The 22019-nt window shown below is 36.9% G+C and overlaps 1 protein-coding gene and 1 non-coding gene across 2 annotated transcripts in view; both read right to left on the minus strand.

The window, feature by feature from the left end:
• The window catches only part of LOC106663273 (zinc finger protein 423 homolog), a 150466-nt gene that overhangs the window by 107093 nt on the left and 21354 nt on the right, over positions 1-22019 (minus strand). The window lies entirely within an intron of this gene.
• Positions 17393-17464, minus strand: Trnad-guc. Its single transcript has one exon. It is a non-coding gene; the product is annotated as a tRNA-Asp (tRNA).

Here is a 22019-nt window from a genome sequence, read left to right on the forward strand (position 1 = left end):
ATTTTACCTAGGACAAAAATCGAATTATCGAATTACTAGATTAACCCCAAACCCTTTTTTCACACCTCACCACTTTTTTTTAAATTTAGACTCAAATTTCTACATTTTGTTTCGATGTAATTAAAGAAAATGGTATACCGCTAGAAAGCTTTATTAAACGAAGGAATAGTTATGAAATTTGCCAACCTCTACGGTTAATTTTTAAAATGAGGTTGTAAATTTAGTTTTTTTACTAATTTTAAATTTAGCAGTTTTTGAAAGATTTAGCTTTTTTTACCAAAAAAGTTCTAGAAAAGTGCCTTCTTAATGGAATTTTGACGCCCTTTTCAATGTTTTTTTCTGGATTTCTCCAAAAATAAATAGTTCAACAACTACCAGTAGATGTATAACCAAAATCGTAGATTCTTGAAAAACATAAAATGTCGAATATCTACAAAACGTTGAGAATTGGACCATGGTTCATAGGAACTTTTTTGCATTTCAGGTGTGGAAGCACCTGAAGAACTTTGTCGTTCGAGTAGTGAATCACCCTGCATATCCAATCTCCTTTAAGATGACACTGCATAATTAAGTCTTATCCTACATTAAAAAATCTATTGATGTACCTTCAAATATATGCGTGGCAAAGGCAGAATAGTACAATAAAATGTACTTATTTTTTATTTTTGTTTTTGTTTTTATTTTTTATTTTTTTGGTTCCTAGGATACATTAGTAAGAACTAATTATTCGAAAATCGTGTGATGCAGTCTGGTGTGATGTAGGTTTCAGAAAAACCTTTTCTTTATCGTGCCAACGTTTCGAGAGGGCACTCTCAACACGACACGCAAGAATGGCACAATTACGCAGAAAACAAAGTTTGAGCCCTGAAGATGATCTCAATAAAAATCGAAACGATTGCAAGATAAAGAAAATGTTTTTCTGAAACATCACCACACATTAGTAAGAACGCTCGGACACTTGTCAAATATTTTTGACCTAGTATCGCTAAAAAAGTGTCCTTAAAATCAATAATCCCAGGTTCGTATAAATGTTTAAAATTCGGTTTTTAAAGGTCCCATTGTTGTCACGTTAAAAAATTTGTAACATTAATTACAACAAAGAGAACAATATTATTAAAAAATTATTTTCAATTAATTAAGGCTTTGGTTGAAATAAAAAAGTCAGTGTCATGAGTGGGATTCGAACCACTTGATGTATTGCGTCTTCGATCCTCTCGGACACAAACTTCACATGTCAACACCACCTTTTTCAATTTTCCCTCCTTTTTGCCATTTTACAAATTCAAAAAGATGGGGTTGAGATGGGAAGTTAGTGTCCGAGTGGAGTGAAGTCACGATAGCTCAAGTGGTGAGCCGCGGCGTATTCAGCCGAAGATCGTGGGTTCGAATTCCGCTCGTGACTCTGACTTTTTTTATCTCAACCAAAGCCTTAATTAATTGAAAAGAATTTATTTGGTCAAGCGGACCACTAAACCTAATAAATATAAAAATAAATTATTAAAAATTAATGCAATTGGAAACGTTAAAAAAAATCGTGAACCCAGGCAATATTTTTCCTCCGCAGAGATTAAAATTAAATTTGCAGGCATCATTCCACATCAAAGGACTTCGTAAAATATTTGGTAATGGAGGAAAATATTTGAGTAGTCCCTCGAGGACTTATCATCTGCATTCATTATCTCACCCATTCTAACCACAAATTTCTTTATTTGATCTTTCAGGCACCTTAACGGTGATCACACCCAAATTGTTTTCTTTGTAAAATAATGATTCTTCAAGAAATCAAATAATTCCAATAGAAATTAAAAGTAGAATTTGAAGAATGACTAAATCGCTTGTAAGCACTTGTATTCAGTGTAGAAATACGATGTATTTGTTGAATTTTCCAACGAATGGGGTTGAAGGAAACTGTGAGGCACCCATGATGAGAAACTAAAATGGCCGGTGGCCCCATGGGATGTTACATGGTAAGATGACATTCCCAAGATATTATTCCCTGGGACGCAGTCGAGTGCCCCCCTCGGAGCAATAACGATAAACATTAGCAGCCGCCGCTCTACGGCTACGTGGAAAAAATTCATTTCTCACATCCTCATATTTAATTATGTTTTCCATCGACCTAGTCCGCCTCTCTCTCAGCCCTCGAACCGCTTCATATGTAATGCAAAAATTTTATCCGAATTTATATTCAGTCATCGGTCTCAAATGGTATTTTGGGGCAGGTCACACGTGGTGGATAAACAACGAAGCTTGATAATTTTGCAATTTCATTATTATGTAATACTGCGTTTTCAATTTTTTGTTGGAAAGCTTGAAAAAATTACATACCAAAGACTCACATGGGGCAGGAACATAAGATGGTGAGAAGGCAAAGGTGTCCAAAACAGCGAGGATATGCGGAACAAAATCATTGGAAACGACCGAACTGCAATAAACACGGTGAAAGTTAGAACAACATTTGCTCTACAACAGAGTTTCAATTCCGAAAAACACGTGAAAAAATGGAACTTAAAAAATAAGTGCTAAAGCATTACACCTTTAACAAACTTCCAATAGCATTCCTCCTGTTCCTAAAAATACATAAAAGGTTCAGAATTACAATTTGATTATTTCAATTGTAAGATGTAAGTTATATGTATATTGAATGCATCCAAAATCTCGAAAACCTGAAGAAACCCAACAACCTAAGGACCAGGACGGATAGGAATTTTGGGTAATGAAAATGCAGATACACCCGTCAGAGGAAGATCTGCAAGACCAAATATAGGCCCTGAATCTATTGTTGGGATAATAAAACAAAGAGAACCCTCCATCACAGAATGGATTTAAAAAAGAGGAAAGGAGAAGTGGAAAAACTCTAGCGGTGCTAGACATAGTAAACTTATGATAAAACATTCCTCACCAAGACTGGCAAAAGCACTGCTGCAATTGGAGACGGCCAAACTCAGAGGAGTGGTAGGACTACTAACCGGTCACTGGCATCTGAGAAACCTTCTACACAACATCTACATACAGCGATGATCCCATTTGCAGATTATGTAATGAGGAGTTTCTAGACACTTACGTTAAAACAACCTTTACCAAGACTGACAAACTAATTGTTACAGGTAGAGAGGTCTAAATTCAGAGGAGTATAAGGACTCCCGGTCACTGCCATCTGAGAGAACATCTACACAACGATGACCACATTTCAAGGTTATGCAATAGGGAGGAAGAAACCCCCGAATGCGAAGCAACTGCTCAATGGAGACATAACCTGAGATATAAAGAACACCCTGGAAAAAGAAATGTAGAAACGACAGTCATTAACCTAGTACTACTTAGGAGAAGGAACGAGGCGATTGCACTAAACTAAGGAACTAAGAAAGTACAATAAGCCAGAAGGCTGCAGTGCTTGGGGGAACAAAAACCCCCTTTTCCTAGTATCATCAATTGTTTGGAAGGGAGGAAGAACCTAATAATCAAGCATCCCATTTCAATACCACCATGTGCACACCATTGTAGGGATATAATCCGGCTTTTATAGTTATGAACGGTGGGTCGCTGCGTTTCCCTCAATGATTTTCATCTCTGAACAGTCAATGACCTAGTAGTTACTTCTTAGGAGAAGGATCAAGTCGATTGCAGTGAACTAAGGAACTAAGAAAGTACCATCAGCCAGATGGAGGCAGTGCTTGGAGAACAAAAACCCCCTCTTCCTAGTATCCACCATCATCATCAAAACGTAAATTATTTAGCTTTATGGTAATTTACAGAAAGAAAATGTTTAATCATGTAAAGTATTGAAATTCTTTAAAAGTTTAACTTTTCACAACTTTAACATTTGAAGAACGCCATTATTATACAGGTAACAATTACTCGTTTTCAATAGTGATCATGCTGATAGTATTTGACCTCCCTGTACAAATCTTTATGAGCGGTTATTGTGAATTTATTCATCGTGTAGGCAAATAAATATAGGCATCTAGGGGTATACCGCAGTTTCTTTCGGTTTTAATTCAAAGAAAGCAACGATGACCTTTAAATTCGTATCATTTATGATAAATAATTCATCGTGGGGACGGACTGATGGGCGAGTCGGGTCGGTTGCCCCAGAGTAACGGACATCCTCACGGAATTAATCCGGTTAATATTGTCACTGCCTTCAGTCCAGGTATATTAAAGTCGAAAATACTGTCCTCTTAAGTTGATTCGTTAGGGATGCCAGTTTGCGAGTATGTCAAGAGCGATTCGTGGGTTGCCGAGAGCCCATTTAGTATTCCAAGCATTCTACAGTAGACTTTCGGCCTTGTCACAACCAATTAACAACAATCTAAACCCGTTCCGAAGCTATGTTTTGTCTATTCCGGGATGAGGCGGGACATTGAATTTATCCATATCAGGTTATATTTTTGACAGCCGGTTTACCGATCGAACCGTAATCGGACTCGGTTTCTCTCCTAATTTTAACGGGCATATATTTGCTCAGGAATGATTAAAACTCAATTAAATATTTCTATTTCTACAAATATTGAGTACAACGTTTGATAATTTGAACAGAAAAATAGTCATCTATACGGACAGGAAGGCAACCACTTTTTTTTTTCTAAGAAGCACAAGTTCCTGTGATATTTTGTTATGTGTTATCTTGGTAGCCTAAGTTACCTGAAACATGTAATTGCCTTATTTATTTATTACCATTTACTAGTATTTCTATTTCTACAAATAGTGATATAACGATGGGTCATTTCAAGGAAAAAATACTCATCTCCGTGAACAGGAAGGCGGAACGAAACCTCAGCGGTAGTAAATTCTACAGCGTTTGGATCTCCAACCTGTCATACATTGGGGAAAATAACAAAAACACTCTTGTTTAGGTACTAGGACATACCATTGAATTGGCCTACTTCAGTCTGTTCACATATTGACCTGAACCTTTTACGACAAACCAAATTGCCAAAAACGGAGATCTATCAGAAAATGTGTTAGAATAAGTCCTCGGTTCAATGCTAGTATAGTGACGGCTCAAAAACGGGTCGAGACATGGAAGCCGGAGTCGTCGGGATGAATCCGAAGTCTGAACTGACTTTAAACTTTGCTAAAACCGTTACAGTTTTTCAGCTGAAATCATAGCAATTTAACACTACACCAGAGATATAAAAAGGCCCGAATCACATTCCAGGATGTTAGCAATTTTTTCCGACGGTCATGCGGCACTTAAGGCCTTAGCCTCATGGCAAAAAGGCAAAAAGCGTATGGAATAGAATAGAAACCCAAGCAGAAGTCAGTGACACCAATGACCTGACCCTGGGCTTTCGGCACATCCAGGGAGTGAGATGGCGGATCTGTTGACTAAAAAAAAAGAACCAATGAATTCTTTAGGCCTCGAACCCTATAGTGGCTTAGCTAGGTATCACGAAAAATGATATTTCCAAAAATGAATCCTTAATGAGTCAAAAAACTGATGGAGCAGCAACCCAGGCATGAGGCAAATATTTACAAAGGAATTACTGGACGGTAACTGCAACAGGAATCTGGTTCGACTCTTGACAGGGCACTGCCGCCTAAGAAGGCACATGCAGCGGATATGAGTACAGACAGAAGAAACCCTGTGTAGAAACTGCCAAGAAAAAGAGGAGACCGCAACACGTTTTATGTTTTTGTGAGGGTCTGTGTAGGTGTAGATTCTTACAATTAGGAGAGAAAAAGCCACACGCAAGATCCCTACAGATACACTAAGGAGACGCTGGCAAAGCTTTGAAGGTTGCCCTTTAACAATCTAAGCTAGTCAGTGATTTAGAGGAGCACAATAGATCTACTGAAGTCGAAATGCAGAAGGCCACCTCACAACTTATCCTGTTCCTTCGGTTTAGTGGAATGTATTCCAGGAAAGAGGCAATGTTCATGAAAGGACCATAGCAGAGACTACAAAACTACTAACATTAGGGCATTGGTAGGATTAAAATGATAGTAGAACTGCTGACTGGACACTCTGGAGGCATATAGATTTGTAGTAGCTAAAACAAGCCTGCGCAGATATGGCCAGTAAGAAGAACAAAAAGATAGTTCCTCACTGAAGAAGGTGCGTTTGAATAATTCAAAGCCCCTCGAGTGTAGACTGCCCAATAAATAATCCAGTGCCGGTTCAGAAGAAGATAATTGGAAAATGTCTCTTTGCCAAGCTCTAAAGAAAGGGAAGCACAGATTTAGTCTGGTTTCCGTTAATCTGAGTCTTTTGATAAATAATGAATTTATAGTGATTGTCGAGTTGATTACGTGAAAATACAACGTATGGAATGCATTTGTGTAATAGGACAAGTTATCAGTGTTTAAACCCCAGCACAGCTGATATTAATATGACCGGCTTGCATTATTGATTATTCCCTAAATGCGCTTTTGCTCCCTTTTAAACAGCTGCATACGAATATCGATTCCTATTTGAAAATGCTGAAAAGTGGAGAAAAATGTAGCAAGGTTGAAAAAAATGATAAAATGAAAAGAAAATGTCCGCATGATGTCATTTAGCGTAGTTCCACTAAACATGTTTTGATTGTTGCGTTTATTACTGATAATTAGTGAATGTTAAATTACGGTGTATTGAGTAAATTAGACCTTGTAGTCTGCTAGATAAAATAATTAAAACACAATTTGCAACACAAAAAAGAATAAAGCCCCTTCAAGGGGAGACACAACTATACATATATACAGGTATGCACATCTGAATTGTATACACCAAGATAAACTCAGACCTCACACGAATCACTCTGGGCTGCGACTAAAAGAATCTACAATTCACAATTTGTTTTTTTCTCTATTCCACGGATCAGGCCTTATCAGATGAAAACAAATTGTCTCTATTCGCCTCCTATCTGTCTTCAGTATTTACCCCTCATAGTAGCCACCAAAAATTCTGCAGATAATTAAGAAATTGAGATGACTATAACGGTAAAAATGAGTGATAGGTTCAACTTTGACAGAACCCTTCCAAGTGGGCATAGATAATATAGACCTTTGGAAAAAAGGTAGAGCCAGGCTTTAGAGAGTAGGTGCAGGGCTAAAAGGAACATCAAAACAACACCTTTTAGACTAATCTCAAAATTTTTCAAGCTTAGGTCCACGCAATACAACTGATTACAGAAAAATATGAAAGGTGCGCATATTTACATACTATCCTTAGTCAGGCAGCTATCAAGGAACTAAATGCGTATTCTATCGGTTCCAAACGTGCCTAGGGGTGCCTAAATTGCCTAATTGCTTCAGGAAAATACAACAAGATTATTTTAAAGTTGGTTACGGGACGTGGATTTATAGAAGGAAATGAACAAACTAACTAGCCACAAAGGGTGCAACCCTCCCACCCATGGACCAGAACCACAATCAGGTGTACCGGGGTATTTGCTTAAGTTGGTACTGCAAAAAGAAAAACTCAAGCACCTGGTATGAGACAAGCTAAGAAATAAATTTATCAAAAAAGAAGGCGAAGGAACTCCTCTTTCTCAGCAGATAAGATTTGAAGAACACTATAGGTATCTATATGCCCTCTGAACTACCACCTGAAGACTGGGAAAGCAGAAGTACGTCCTTTGTGATTGGGAAGCATTAACCCGGTACGCTACAGCCATTTCAGTAAGGAATCACACCAAAAGAGGTGTACTAAGAGTCACCGAGGCTGTCGTACCCCTCATCCCGACATCAAGAAATCCCTACAAGATCCACAAACCGCAACATCTATTTATCCCTCAAACCTTTTACTCAAATCGAAATTAAAACAAGTGTTGAACTCATGGTTCCAGTGACACTGAGGCAAGCCTTTCTTTGAGTGCCGCATAACGGCTTGATCGCCTTAGCCTGAAATGTCTTGGTCCACCCCAATATGTCATCATTGGTCTTATGATACAAGTATAGAGCAAAGGGTCATTTTTGGGTTTAATTCCCAGCTTTTAGCAGAGAGCCTTCTGAACCTTACCCAGGCAATTTTAGCTCTTTGGATTTTTTTAATTAGATGTAGATTCCATGTGAGCCGCGGTCTAGTGTGACCCCTAGATATTTGGCTTCTTTGGCGAATGGAATCGTTGCCCCGCTTAGACTTGGAATTTTTAGGCTTCCCGTCACCAATAAGGTGCCCGACAACAAAATACTGAAACCAGTACGTACATACGGCATTGACTTATGGGATTCAATCGAAACTTCCAATGGATCTGACGAAAATCCAAATATTCATGTCATGTGCCCTTTATAAACGATCCAGCTTCAAAAGGACTTACCTCCCAATCAATTCCGAATATGCCCCTAGAGTCAATGTGGCCCCGTGACCAGGTCGCCTAGAATGAGATTGATTATAATTAACTGAGAATTTCTATCACCAGAAAGCTTCTCCAATCGATTTAATGTATTGTACAATATCTATGTGATTTATGTTTTTTTAAGTTTAATTGTTCGAACATTGAAACCTATATTTTCACGAATTGCTTAATGGATGTTATTTTCACACGTAATCCTTGATGTCGCAGTCGTTAATAATGCTCAACGAAACCAAATCGGTGGAGCTGGAATCCACTAATCACCCACCGTTTGGACGTGACTTTGATTTTACCTAAAAAGTTTATCATTACTCGTTTGCGACCTTTTCTGCCCTTGGGCCGTTCCTACCTTTTAAATTAGATCAGCTGCCCTGTATTTTGTCGAGAGGGCTGCCCTTGATAAATAGCCGCCCAACGTTTTCTCGTCGCTTTGAAAAGCGTTGAAATAGCAAAAGGAAGTGTGTAAAATTGAGAAGGTTGCAGTAGATACACGGTTCAGATTCCCCATCCTATTTTCCTTGTTTTGCTCGTTGAAAGATTTTCTTATTCGAATTTACCGTCTAATAAATTATCAGATCTCACCGACGTAATTTTAGCCACATATTTCTGTAAAAACATCGAATTAAGAAAAACAGAACGAAAACGGTTTTTCTAACTAATGATTTTTTAACACATCTTCAATAATGAAGTATACAAGGCATAATACTCAGATTGCTTCAGAATGGACTTTTCGATGGTTATGATTTTGAATGTCATGCGGTAGGATGGAATAGCATGATAGTCAACCGTCGTTTCCTTTTTCTAAATACATGTCAATCGTGCAATAGAATCGTTTATAAAATGAACAGCGGCAAAACGGTCCAAATTGATCGATTATTTTTTAATATATCATTTTCGCAACTTGAGGGGTGGCGAGTGCTTAAGCCGAGATATTGAACCTTGGGAAAACCTTTATGCCATGATGAAAAGTGAAATTTTGATACCCACGAATGTCCTATAAACTACGAACACCACTGGTGGCCGAGTGGTATGGCGTCCGACTAGTATTTGTCAGGCTTAAGGTTCTGGGTTCGAATACCGACCCAGTCCGTAGAATTTGTATTAATTTTTGTTTCGAAAAGGTGTGGTTCTGACCCCTCGACCACGACGAGGCTGGCAAAGCCTGGAACAAGGAAAAGTTGGATCATGGGATCGAACGCTTGCCATATTCATCAGTCCAGACCTCGCCCCGTCAGGTTATTGTTTCCTTCCCTGGCCTACTTTTTTCCAATGGAAAACAATTTTGTAAATGTCAAAATTGCGATGAGAGTTTTTGACAGCCATCCCAAGATACCAACGAGGGATCAGAGTTTCCAGTAGAAGTGGATAATGTTTAAAATTGACTTAACTATACGTAGGTTGTAAGCATAAGCTTCATAAGAGAGTCATAAGAGTAAAGTTTGTTTAATTATTTAGTGCATTAAATGAAACATTATGAGTGATCGATGATAAGATATGGCAGTAGAACAAAAAAATTACTTTTTATATCAAATAAATAAACTTATTGTTTGTCAAGTGGTTTGACCGCGACATCCGCCGTGTTCGACATTTCTATATAGGTAGGTCTGTATGATGCGTTGTGAATAGTCTACCTTATTTTGTTTTACTAACTTGTATTCGATCCGTCCGGATTTCTTTCCCCACGGCAAGAAACGTCCCTAGGGCTGGTGGAGGTTAAGGACGCTTCGGGTGAACGATTTTCTGGACTTCCCCTAGCGAATGAATTCACATTATAAGGGAAGAAAATCTGATTGTGTCTGAAATATTACATTCACTCTTTATCATTCTCAATGTGCAGATCGTTCAATTATTAAAATATAAAAATTTTCTGGTGTGACAATAATCCAATGAATTGAACTGTACAAGTTAACATTTATATATAAATTGTTATAGATATAGTATGGACATAAAAAAACATTGTTCTGGAAATAATGTACAAACTTTATACGAAGTACGATATAATCACCGATAATTATCGCCGATGTGAAACGCACACCACATAAACACATGCTGTAAAACAAGTGGCCATGCTCCNTCCTAACAACTCGGCGTCCCCCCCCCTCGAAGAAATTTTACATTTAAACCGGAGTCCAAGGCAAAACGGCGTCCGTATATGGACGCTGCTTCGCCAGGTCAGTGCTTTTAGCTCAACATCATCATAAAACCAACACATATAACAATTTTCAAGTGGACGTCCAGATTGCGCTTTGTGCCAATATTTGAATATCAATAGTTCACACAAAATCGTCGTGAGTAAACAAAATAGATAAAAACTTGGTGAACTGAAAATCCTTGTTTATTGTATAGTATTGCCTCGTTTCCAAACTTGTCTACAACTAACAAATGGAGATAATTAAAATAACCATCCGTCAGTTTTCCCATTGGGTAGGCCACAATTTTTCCCGAATTTCCATGATTTTCTGTTTTTATCTAGAAAACGGCTTGGTCGATTTTTACCATTCCAATGTTTTTCAACTACTTTTGTGGACTACTTTTCATATTAGGTGGTCCAGATTTTCCCCGAGTGTCCATGACATTTGCACTTTTATCTAGATTTTTACCATTCCAACGGTGTTCAACTACTTTTGGGGCCTATTTTTTAGTCGTTATCAAAATAGGAGTCGAATATTCGTAGGGATTGGTTTTTCTTCCGAATCCGTCATCGGGGTGATAATCCAGGTCCTCCAATTCAAAACAAAGTTTATTAACTGCTTAAAATATACAAAGGAGGTATCTAGGCCGAAGCCAGACGAAGCCCTTCCGAAGAACTCTCCAAAAATCTAACAAAGGTCTCCATTTTTGCAACCAACAACAGTCGTTTTCAAAACCCAACTTCTAACTCATCGCTGGACACTGACCAGTGACAAAATTTTAAACTCTTAAGTGTAATTGACCCATGAACATCTGACCAATGTCAAATCAACTACTGACTGGCCAGTGATCTTTTGGTAGCACCCCCCGCCCTTTTTGCAAACCTCCTCGGAGGTCTGAACGTGGGGTTTTTCTTCCCATGGCAGCTTCTACCCTAGAGTTTTACCATTTTGGCATTTCTTGAGCTTTCCTTTGTAGGGGATTCTAGAGCGTCCAAGGAAGACAAGAAATGCTTGTTTCTACTTTTACATATCATTCTAATCGTTCAATGCAGTTAATACAGTAATCTTTGCATAATTAATCTCTAATTAATCACACAACCAATTGTTCATACAAAAAAGTCATCTGCCGGTACATATATAGCCTAGTTCAGTATGACCTATATGTAACCTTATTTTTCCCTTCTGGACCCTTCCCCGCCGTAGTCCAGGTATTGTTAACATTTCTCCTATTTTGACCGCTTGTCTATATCAATAACAATATAAAAATGATATTGATTGCTATTGATTAAAAAACTACCTTTTTATTGGAAAACAGAAGTGAGCATTTCAAACCGATACAATTCAGTTATTCACGTGAGTAATGCGGGCTTGCCTAATACAGTTTTAGAAGGGGCACTTTTATTATTCTTAACACAGAGCTGTTATTATTAAATACTGATTAATTAAATAAATAATATTAATTAATTATGTTTACAAAAAAAGCAAAATGGTGCGGACAGAGAGATTTCCCTTGTTTCAAGATAAAAGGTAAACTATACTTTACCATGCGTAGACGGCATGCATTCAAAGTTCAATTATGGAATAAGCGGAGGAGAAAAAATAAGGTTAGCAAGACAACAAATAAAGACAGGACGAAAATTTAAAATAAAAATATTCGCACTTGGCAAATAAGGAACTACTCCGATTAATACTAATGCAATCCTTTCAAAATGCACATGCTTACGGATTTTTTTTCTTTTGATGTTCGATGACAGTCTGGTCGTAAAAACATACTGAAGATAGCCGAAACGAGTCTGAAACCGTATGGTTTTTCCGCATGGTCAAAAAAATATACCGGTTCATAAAAATGGGAACCTATCCGACATTAAAAATTATATGCCCATATCCCTATTTTCAATACGTTCTAAAACCTTTGAATAACTAATTAAAAAAGGTTATTATCATTTTTAAGCGAGTTTAAATAGAGGCAATTTGGTTTTCAAAAATCAAAAAGCACAGGGCTTAATCTTTTGACCGTGGTCTGTATTGATTTGAACAATCCTTTTTAAAAAGATAGTTCCTACTCACAGTAAGTTGTTTTGCAACGATCAGGATTTCGAGCCTTTTAGCTCATCATCAGGTTGAAGGACTTCTACAACCACGTCTCTCGACACGAATTGCCAAAGTGAACCCGCTGATACCTCCGCCAACGCGACGTTCCAATTGTCAGCTGATTTTTTTAATGGCGCTCAATTTGAACGTGCGAAACGCGGACAATCCCTTATACTGTTTCTAGATATTACAAAAACTTTTGACACCCTAGACCATGAAATTTTAAATGCAAAAAGTTGATATAAATATGGGGTACTGCATTGAAATGGTTCCAGTCGTATCTTCCTGAACGCAACCAATGTGTGCGTATTGGAAGTAGCCTCAGTAAGAATACAAAAAGACACAAGACTTCGTGTTATGCCCCCTTCTCTTTTTAGTGTTTGTAGTAAGTTGTTCTGAGAGAGATTGGAACGTTGTTTTGTTTTACTTGTGAACTTTGAGAAGAGCAACATTCCCTCGTAAGCAGAATTGCGTCGCCTGCCACCTTCTTACAAACAAACGTATGATGAGGTCAATTGCGGACGAGAAAGCACCTCAACGTCTTTAAGGCGATGCGAACGCTCAGGTTTATAGTTAGTTATCCAGAAATCGTGAGATGCGGTCTGGTGTGATGTAGATTTCAGAAAAACATTTTCTTTATTGTGCCAACGTTTCGATCTTTATTGAGGGCTTTATAGTTAGTCCATACTCTGTCTTTATCCTATGAATCAGGCCTTCCACGGCTTTTGAGCCGTCGGTGTGTTAGAAAGAAGTGGTATTCCTTTGTTCCAATCTTCTCTCTCTGCCATAATTACTATGTATTTTTTAATATTGAATTCGGGAGTTAAACATCAGTCGGCATACATAATAAGGTGACATCCTGTAAAGTCTCCCTCAGCTTAACATTCCTTAACATGGGTGATTATAAACTCCACCGATTCCACCGAATGTAAATTCCACCGGTTAGTTCCAAGTAACTCGTGTGACATAATCGAGAGGGGTGATTTGGCCGGTTTTGAACATCAAAATTTGTTCTTGTAAAAATTCGTTCCTCTTCTTTGCTGTGGAAGTCGAGAACTTTGGAGTATTTCCTCTAGTGTTCCAAAGGATGTACCTTATTCTTTGGATATCCAACAGCCCCGCAACAAACATATGGATATTAGGATGATGCGAGGAGAAAAATTTAGCATGATGGGAATGGTACTACGCATGTGTTGGTCGTCAAATTAAGGTCTGCGTTACATCGTGCCCAAATGGATGGAGGAAAAGTTGCTTCAGGGTCGACGTAGACTTCCGTCAAGTAGTCAGCAAATGCGGTGAGTCTGCTGTCACTGGCATGATAGACATTAATTCTTCAACGAAGAAATCACAAACTTCTTCGGGATTTTAAAAAAATCATTCCAAACGTTAATCCTAACCACCTCCTGATTCCGACTTACTCTCGTATACTTTCTTCAAGTGCACATATCTTATTTTTTTGATCCAGGGCTGGTGTCACGTGAAATCGGCATCCGATAATCTCAATGCCTTGATATGGCCAAACCTTGATTGTTCAGGTAAGAGCCAACGAGTAGTTAGATACTCAAGCTTCTCCTTGTTTCTTGTAGCAGTCAGTAGTAAGTAGGCAACAATGTGCCTGAGCTAGCCATGAGGATCACTGGATATGCCGTTTAAAACTTTCTGCACCCGGAGTAATTTTCCGCCAATAGGACTTTATTTGGAATTCTTTATTCGCAGAACCGGCGTTCAAAAACCACAACACTTAAAAAAAACCGAGTTTCTATAATCGTTCCGAAAGAAAACGGCCTTGCTCTCATCTACATGTTGATTATAGAGGTCCAAACATTGGCGGGAACTTTGTTGGACCTTTCAAAATGTGTTCTTGTCCCACTTTTCTTTTGTAATTTCACTTGTATTGGGGGAAGTTCAATTCGAGATAGTATGCAGTTGCGCTTTTGTCACGAAGGGACGCGATTATGAGCGGTCTGAGGGCTTCTCGTAAACGGACCATTGACCAATGTGATTTAAAAAAAATTTTCGCTTTTCACAGACGATTCGCATAGTGTAGCAAATTAAATTACACCTTAAACGTACTCTGAAAGACAAAATCGCGCGAAAATAAAACAACAGAGTTCATTTTCTCCCAACAGCGTTCCCACAAACGATGAAAATTTGCGATAATGAACTGGCCTATCTCATTAACATATGGACTAATATTTCCGAGACAAATCTTTTCGAAAAGGACTATCTATAAAAATTGTACGACCAAACAACGGAATGAGCCGTCAACAAGCGATAATTAGAAATGTGATAAACAAAAAAAATGAATATTAGACAACAAATATTAGAATTTACAAACAAATAATATGAACAAAAATACTTTGATTTTAATAATTATATAACCATCAATTAGACCTTGCCGTTACATACTACGACCCGCAATGCTTTGATTGTGCGCAAACTGGGTTACTTTTTTCGTACACTAAACTGAGCTATAAGCCCACATTGAGGGATTGTACAGGGTGTAGTAAAAGGTATTTTTCTTCAATTACTAAAATAATAGTTAACCATGGCATTTGTGGGCGTTCTCTCCGTAAGATAAAACTCAGACCCATCCCAAACTGGCGTGTGACATGATAGAGTATTTCGAAAATATCGTGTTCTTTTGCGTCGAGTATGATAAGCAAAGAGATGTTTTCGTAAAACATAAAATGTCATTAAAGATGTTTCAAAACCTTATAATTGAAAGTCACTACTTGCTCAGGGTACAGAAAGTATATACAGTGCTATTTTTTCATCTTTCAAAGCTTGCGAAATTGATGTTTCAATAATGTAGAAAAAAATAAGAATAAATAATTAGATTAAAACTAAAATAAAAATAAACCCAAACTGGTATAATAAATTGTTGATGGCCAATGATAGCCTAAGGAATAAACAACTGTCCATAAAAAAAACCGACCACCTGGTTTTTACAGGAAAAAATGGCCAACTTTGAAAATGCATATTTTATCAGCCTTTTAAGTCACAGACCTGCGCTAGGTCTCATATTTTTTTTCTTTAAAAACAGAAAATATGCATTTCCAAGGTTAGCCATTTTTTTTTTTTTTTTTTTTTTTTGAAAAACAAGGTGGGTTTTTTTTAATGGGCAGTGTATTTACTCCATTGATTTATACAAACTCAAACAATTTCTGTAATTTCTTTAAATTACAATTTCTTCTTCTCTTTCTGTAGTTTCTTTCTGTAATTCTTCTGTAAATTCGTCTTATCCTTATTACTGACGTTTCGTCCTGATATTAGTTTTTGACCTTTGAATTAAAATTTCATGATCTAGGGTATCAAAAGCTTTTGTAATATCTAGGAACAAACCTAGTTGATATAATCTATCAATTGTTTAGCTTGCAAATTTATTGGTAACGTGCGGATGTTTAACTTTAACATTATAATGTTAAAAATGGGCTTGTTTCATCAGGAAAATAAACTCCGAACTATTTCTATCCAACAGTTGATTGTGTTGAACATGCTGTTTCTATATTAACAGAGTATATTCATTCTTCATTCTTTTTGTACGTCGTGGAGTAGTTTCATGATTGTTAGTAGAGTAGTTTCTGTATTGACTTGCCTTTTATTTTTCATCCTGTCTGTCCGATACAACAGAAACATTTAAAAAAGCCATCTTGTTCAGTGTAACATTTTCTAAAAAATGAGACCTAGAGCAGGTCTGTGACTTAAAATGCTGGGATAACATTCATTTCCAAATTTAGCTATTTCTCGTGCAAAAACCAGGTGGTCGGTTTTTTTTCCAATGGGATATATTTACGGTTTAAACTGTAAATTCTAGAAGGGTGCCTTCTTCATGCTTGCTTCAAACTCAATGATATTTTTTTAATTTCCCCAAAAATTAATAGTTCAAGAATTACGAGTAGATTGATGATAAAAACAGTAGATAGTTGAAAAACATTTTTTTTAATGGGTAGTGTTTATTGATGAGCAAGCATCAGGTGAAGTATGGACTTTAGCAATAACATAGAGCACATTAGTGGTAAGGACCTTCGTAAACTTTGATTTATTACTAGAGTGGCGGTGGAATTTGAAAATGTCTTTGCTGTAAACATTTTGTTTCAGGCATTAGTCAGAAATCTTCCGAGTACGCTTGAAATTTTTGGTCTCCTTTATGGAGAAATTCAACCTAAGGGGACTTTCAAGAAAGGGTTGAAAGGAAAGCTAAAATAACTATGGTCGATATATTTGTTTATACTGGTCTAAGTTACAAGTATTGGTTGGACCGGTTGAATACGGTCGCTTTGGAATCCCGTCGCACTTGCATGGGTCATGATCAGACTTGGAAGATCAACACTGGACTTGACAATGCCCCTGACCTATTCAACAAAGTATCTGGTGCCACAGAGGCTAATAGAGGAACCGTGATCTATTCTGTGTTCAGAGAGCTAGAACCTATCTTGTACTAAATTTGCCATGCCTAGGATGATGGGGTTGCTCAATCGATTTTCGGGTGAAACTGATGTTTTTTTTCACAACTTTATCAATAGGTTTTAAGGTAAGAGTCAAGAATTTAATTTCGACTTCTCATTAATCCAAATGCCCTTGTTATTTTTTGTAACATTTTGACTACTTCTGTTTTGGATTCTATGAATTCTATTTGATAAAGTTATAAATAAATTCCTCCGGCAAGGCCCTCCCCCAAAAAATATTAGTCGAAAATTCAGTGTCAGCTTTATGTTAAATAAAATTTGGTACGCACTCAATGCTCGTTTTCATTTTTTTTTCTAATTTGTGGAGTTCTAGTGACATCCAAACTTAATCTTTCACCAGCATGGACAAAAATAAAATTCTGAGATTAGCCCGCATATCATTACGACTAAATAATTATTAAAATAAATGAAAAAAAAATTTCTCCCCGGCGGGGAATCGAACCCCGGTCTCCCGCGTGACAGGCGGGGATACTGACCACTATACTACCGAGGAAACTGTCTTCACAGTTCTTTAAGCCCCTATTCGAGTTTATTTATATACGGACTCCCTTTGAGTCAGTATAATTTTTTTTATTTCCTTCACACGGTGATTCAATATTAGTACGAAAAGTTCATCAGGTGCTTGTACACCTCAAATGTTATAAAACTCAACATCAACCTAATAACAAAATCATCAAAAATAGAAAAGCAGAAAAATTGGACAAAATATCTACACTAAACACAGACAAACAAAGAACATCTATACAGAAGTTGTACAACCCGACATTAAATTGACAAAAACAAACAAAAAATTTCTTCAGACACAAAAAAAGAACGATACAGAAGTTGCACAACCCAACTTTAACCCAATAAAAAAAATCCCAAAAAAGAAAAATTCAGATAAAAATCAGACAAAATACATAAAAAAAAGACAATAATCTTAGCAAACAAACAAAGCAGAAAAATTTGACAAAATATCTACACTAAGCACAAAAAAGAAGAACAAAGAAGTTGTAAAACCCAACTTTAAACTAACAAAAACATTTAAAAAAAAATTCAACGTAAAAATCTAACAAAATGTAGTAAAGAGACAATAATAATAGAGAACAACCACAGCAGAAAAATTTGACCAAATATCTACACTAAACATTAAAAAAAAAAAGAACAATCTAAAGTTGTACAATCCACCTTTAACCTAAAAAAAAGAATTAAAAAAAAATTCAATGTAAAATTCTAACAAAACATAAACAGAGACAATAAAATTAACGAACGAACAAAGCAAAAAAAATTGACAAAATATCTACATAAAACCCGAAAAAATAACAATACAAAAGTTGTAAAACCCAACTTTAACGTAATAAAAAAACATAAAAAGAAAGAAAAATTAACGTAATTGGTCTCGTTTGGTTGTTCACTATGTCCATTTTTTCTTTTTTGTGCTTTGTTTGATTTTATGTTTAAGTTTTCTTTTTCGTTTTGTGCTTTTTTAAGGTAAAATTGCGTTTAACAACTACAACTGACTGCCGTTTAAACACCCTTTTAAATACTAATTTTCATGGAATTGAAAAATACGCTCAATTAGGCTAAATTCAAAACTCCTCCGAATTTTATCCAAATTAGACGAAGTATTTGTTAGCTGAATTGTTCAACTTTTAATTATGTAAACAATGTTTCGATTTTATGTCATTATAACTGATAAAAAAAGAAAGATGTACAGGGTATCCCGTGAGCAGAGGTCAGTAAGGTTAGGTTAAGAATGCCCAATTAGATTAAAATGTCCCGATTATCAGCATTCGAGATATTTCCCATTTCAGGTAACTTCAACCTTTCATAATTTTATTCCATAAAATTATCTGTTTCTCATAAAATCTTAATGCAGCTGTAAATTTGATTACACCAATGGAAAGAGCATTGAATAAACCTAATAAAAAAGGACAAAAAAGAAAAATTCATCGTAAAAAATTTTAAAAAAGAAAGAAACAATAAACATAGTGAACAACTAAAGCAGAAAACTTGGACAAATATCTACACTAAACAACAACTGTGAACAACCAAAGCAAGAAACAAATTACGTTAAATTTTTGTCCAATTTTTCTGCTTTGGTTGTTCGCTATGTTTTATTCTCTCTTTTTTATTTGTTTTGTTTGATTTCTAAGATGAATTTTTCTTTTTTCGATGTTTTTGTCAGGTTAACGTTGTGGGTTTTACAACTTTTGTATTGATGTTAGTTTGTCTATGTTTAGTGTAGATATTTGGTCCAATTTTTCAGCTTTGGTTGTTCGCTATGTTTTATTCACTCTTTTTATTTGTTTTGTTTGATTTTTACGTTGAATTTTTTTTTAATGCTTTTTATTAGGTAAAAGTTGGGTTTTACTTTCCTACCGCCCAATGGAGACTTATCCTGACATGTAAAGAAAACCCTGGGAAAAGAATTTTAGCAACGATAGTCAATGACCTAGTACTTCTTAGGAGAAGGATCGAGTCGATTGCACTGAACTAAGGAACTAAGAAAGTACAATAAGCCAAAGCTGTAGTGCTTGGGGGAACAAAAACCCCTCTTCCTAGTATCATCATCAACTGTTTGGATTGGCAGATGGATCATCAAGCGTTTTCAGGCGTACTGGCGCAGTCTTGCAGGACAGTCAGGCCCTACTCCCATAGGGATTTTCGAGTCTCTGGGCGACTAAGATACTCAGTCCAGGGGGACAAAACAGTAGCACTACTTATACCATCATCTACTGTGTGGAACTTACCACTTTCCAGCCAGTGCATTGCAATGCAGTGTTTTGCCAAAAGTGCTGTTCGTTTTCTCGTAAAGATTTTCTATTAGTGGTCCTATCTTTATCCTGGTCGAGAAGGATCTGCAAGACCATATTTAGGCCCTGAACTTATTCTTGGGATAACAAAAACAAACACAGAATTCTCCATCATAGAACGGATGCAAAATAAGAAAAAAGAAGACGTGGATAAACTCTACGGGTGCTGGACACAGTAAACTTTTAATGAAACAACCCTCACCAAGACTGGCAAACTCACTGCTACAGTCAAAGAGGGCAAAACTCATAGGAGTGATAGGACTATTTACGTGTCACTGCCATCTCAGACAGCATCTAACATGGATTTATTTAATGATGATCCCATTTGTAGGATATGTAATGAGGATGAATAAACAGCCACACAGATCATGGTCGAATGAGAAGCAACCGCTCAATGGAGATATAACCTGGGATACAAAGAAAACCCAGGGAAAGAAATAGTAGCAACAACAGTCAGTGACTTAGTACTTCTTAAGAGAAGGATCGAGTAGATAGACTGAACTGAGGAACTACGAAAGTACAATAAACCAGAAGGCTGCAGTGCTTTGTGAACAAAAACCCCACTTCCTACTTTCTTTTCATCATCATCATCATCATCCAGATAATCAATTAAGGTTCACCGCTTAACCAGAATAAACCATACGATTCAAGAAAAACGCCTAGAACTGGAAAAGCCGAATTGCTATTTTCCACCAGGTCACACAGGTCCTAAATTAAGAAAATTGCTAAATATCTTTGATAAAAATGGACGGTACATTACAGAACAAATTAATCTTATTATTTTCTTTAAAAAATCCGCGATTACTTAGTTGTTAACTCGATATTTTCAACAAAGTTTTTCTATGTTGTTTCTATGTTTGTTTTCTGTGTTTCTATAAACAATTGTACATTTGTTTAGATCTAGATTCTGGCCGTATTTTCTTTGTCTCGTTTATCGAATTGTCTCTATTATTATGCAAAAGTGAGATGTGGTGGCCACGTTTATATGCATATATAAAAATGGATAAAAGATGGAAATTCAAAGAAGGGGGAATTGTTTAAAAGATTAAATAAGTTGTAGATGATGAAGTAAAAAGATATTTGCTGTTTGGAGTGTATGGGAGTTTCCTGGTCGGACTGTACAGGAGTCCCACGGGAGCGAAGCGCCACTGCTGGGAAATGAGGCAAAATGAGGGTAGGGTGAAGGCATCCCCAGGGAGCTGCCCCTTCCAGGTGCCCCTACACTATCACAAAAAAGTCTGATTAGTTCTCTGAATCCCTCGAGGAATAAAACCCACCCCACCGCCTCGCTTTTTCCGTCACTTCACTCTATCATGTTACCTTAATCAATTAATTCCAATCAAAAACGATATAATTAAGTAAGTATAAACGAGCTACAGGCACAGCCGCCGACTCAGAACCGGGTCGATCAGACGTCAACGCCTCAAGGATGATAACCGTTCGAATTAAACCCAACTTTTTAGTTGTACGAGTTTTAACGACAAAATTAAACAAAAAATCGATATGTATCCATTTACACGAAGCGTCTCTCAAGCGGTAAACTGTTATCCACATCATTCACGAATAGTTCATAAAATACATGCAACGTGCTAAAAAACTTCTGGTTAGGTTGTTATATCGATTTTAGAACTATTTTTCACTGGGTTTGTAGTAGGTCTGTACGTGGAAGAAAGCCTGTCGCACTGCGGCCACAAAATGGAAATCATTGTGCTCCTCCATATATGGGTTATGTATCCATGTATCAAGTTTATGCATATTACGGTAAATTTCAACTATCGCTGTCAGTGTACAAGGGACTTTATAGAGCTGATCGACTTGGAACGGTGAATTGATTGAATTTCGTATTAGGTGACAACGAACGAAGCTTCAGCAGCTTTAGGTTTTTTATGAGCCTCTACAGTCTTTATAGTGACTGCTTGGTTATATTTGCTGTATTCAGCTATTCTTTGTCCGAGATTAAAAAGATTCTCGTTGTCGAGCATTCACTATCTGTACTCAGGTCGTCTCATCTTCCTAGGCAGGACCTACACAGCTTATTTTCTGTCACTCCCAATATCTTGAAGCGGACATTAGGATCAGCAATATCCGGCAGACCTGAAATGAGTCTGAGTTTTGTTTAGCCTTGATGCATCAGGTTTGAAGTTTAGGCGAGACTTTCTTAACAAAGTCGTTTGCCATTTCCTGGGATGTTGTTTCACCAGTTATGAATTTTTAACAACATTTTTTATGGTAGTTAGGAATTTGACAAAAGGG

Source organism: Cimex lectularius, unplaced genomic scaffold, assembly GCF_000648675.2.
Source record: "Cimex lectularius strain Harlan isolate CLEC.00 unplaced genomic scaffold, Clec_2.1 scaffold78, whole genome shotgun sequence".
NCBI lineage: Eukaryota > Metazoa > Arthropoda > Insecta > Hemiptera > Cimicidae > Cimex > Cimex lectularius.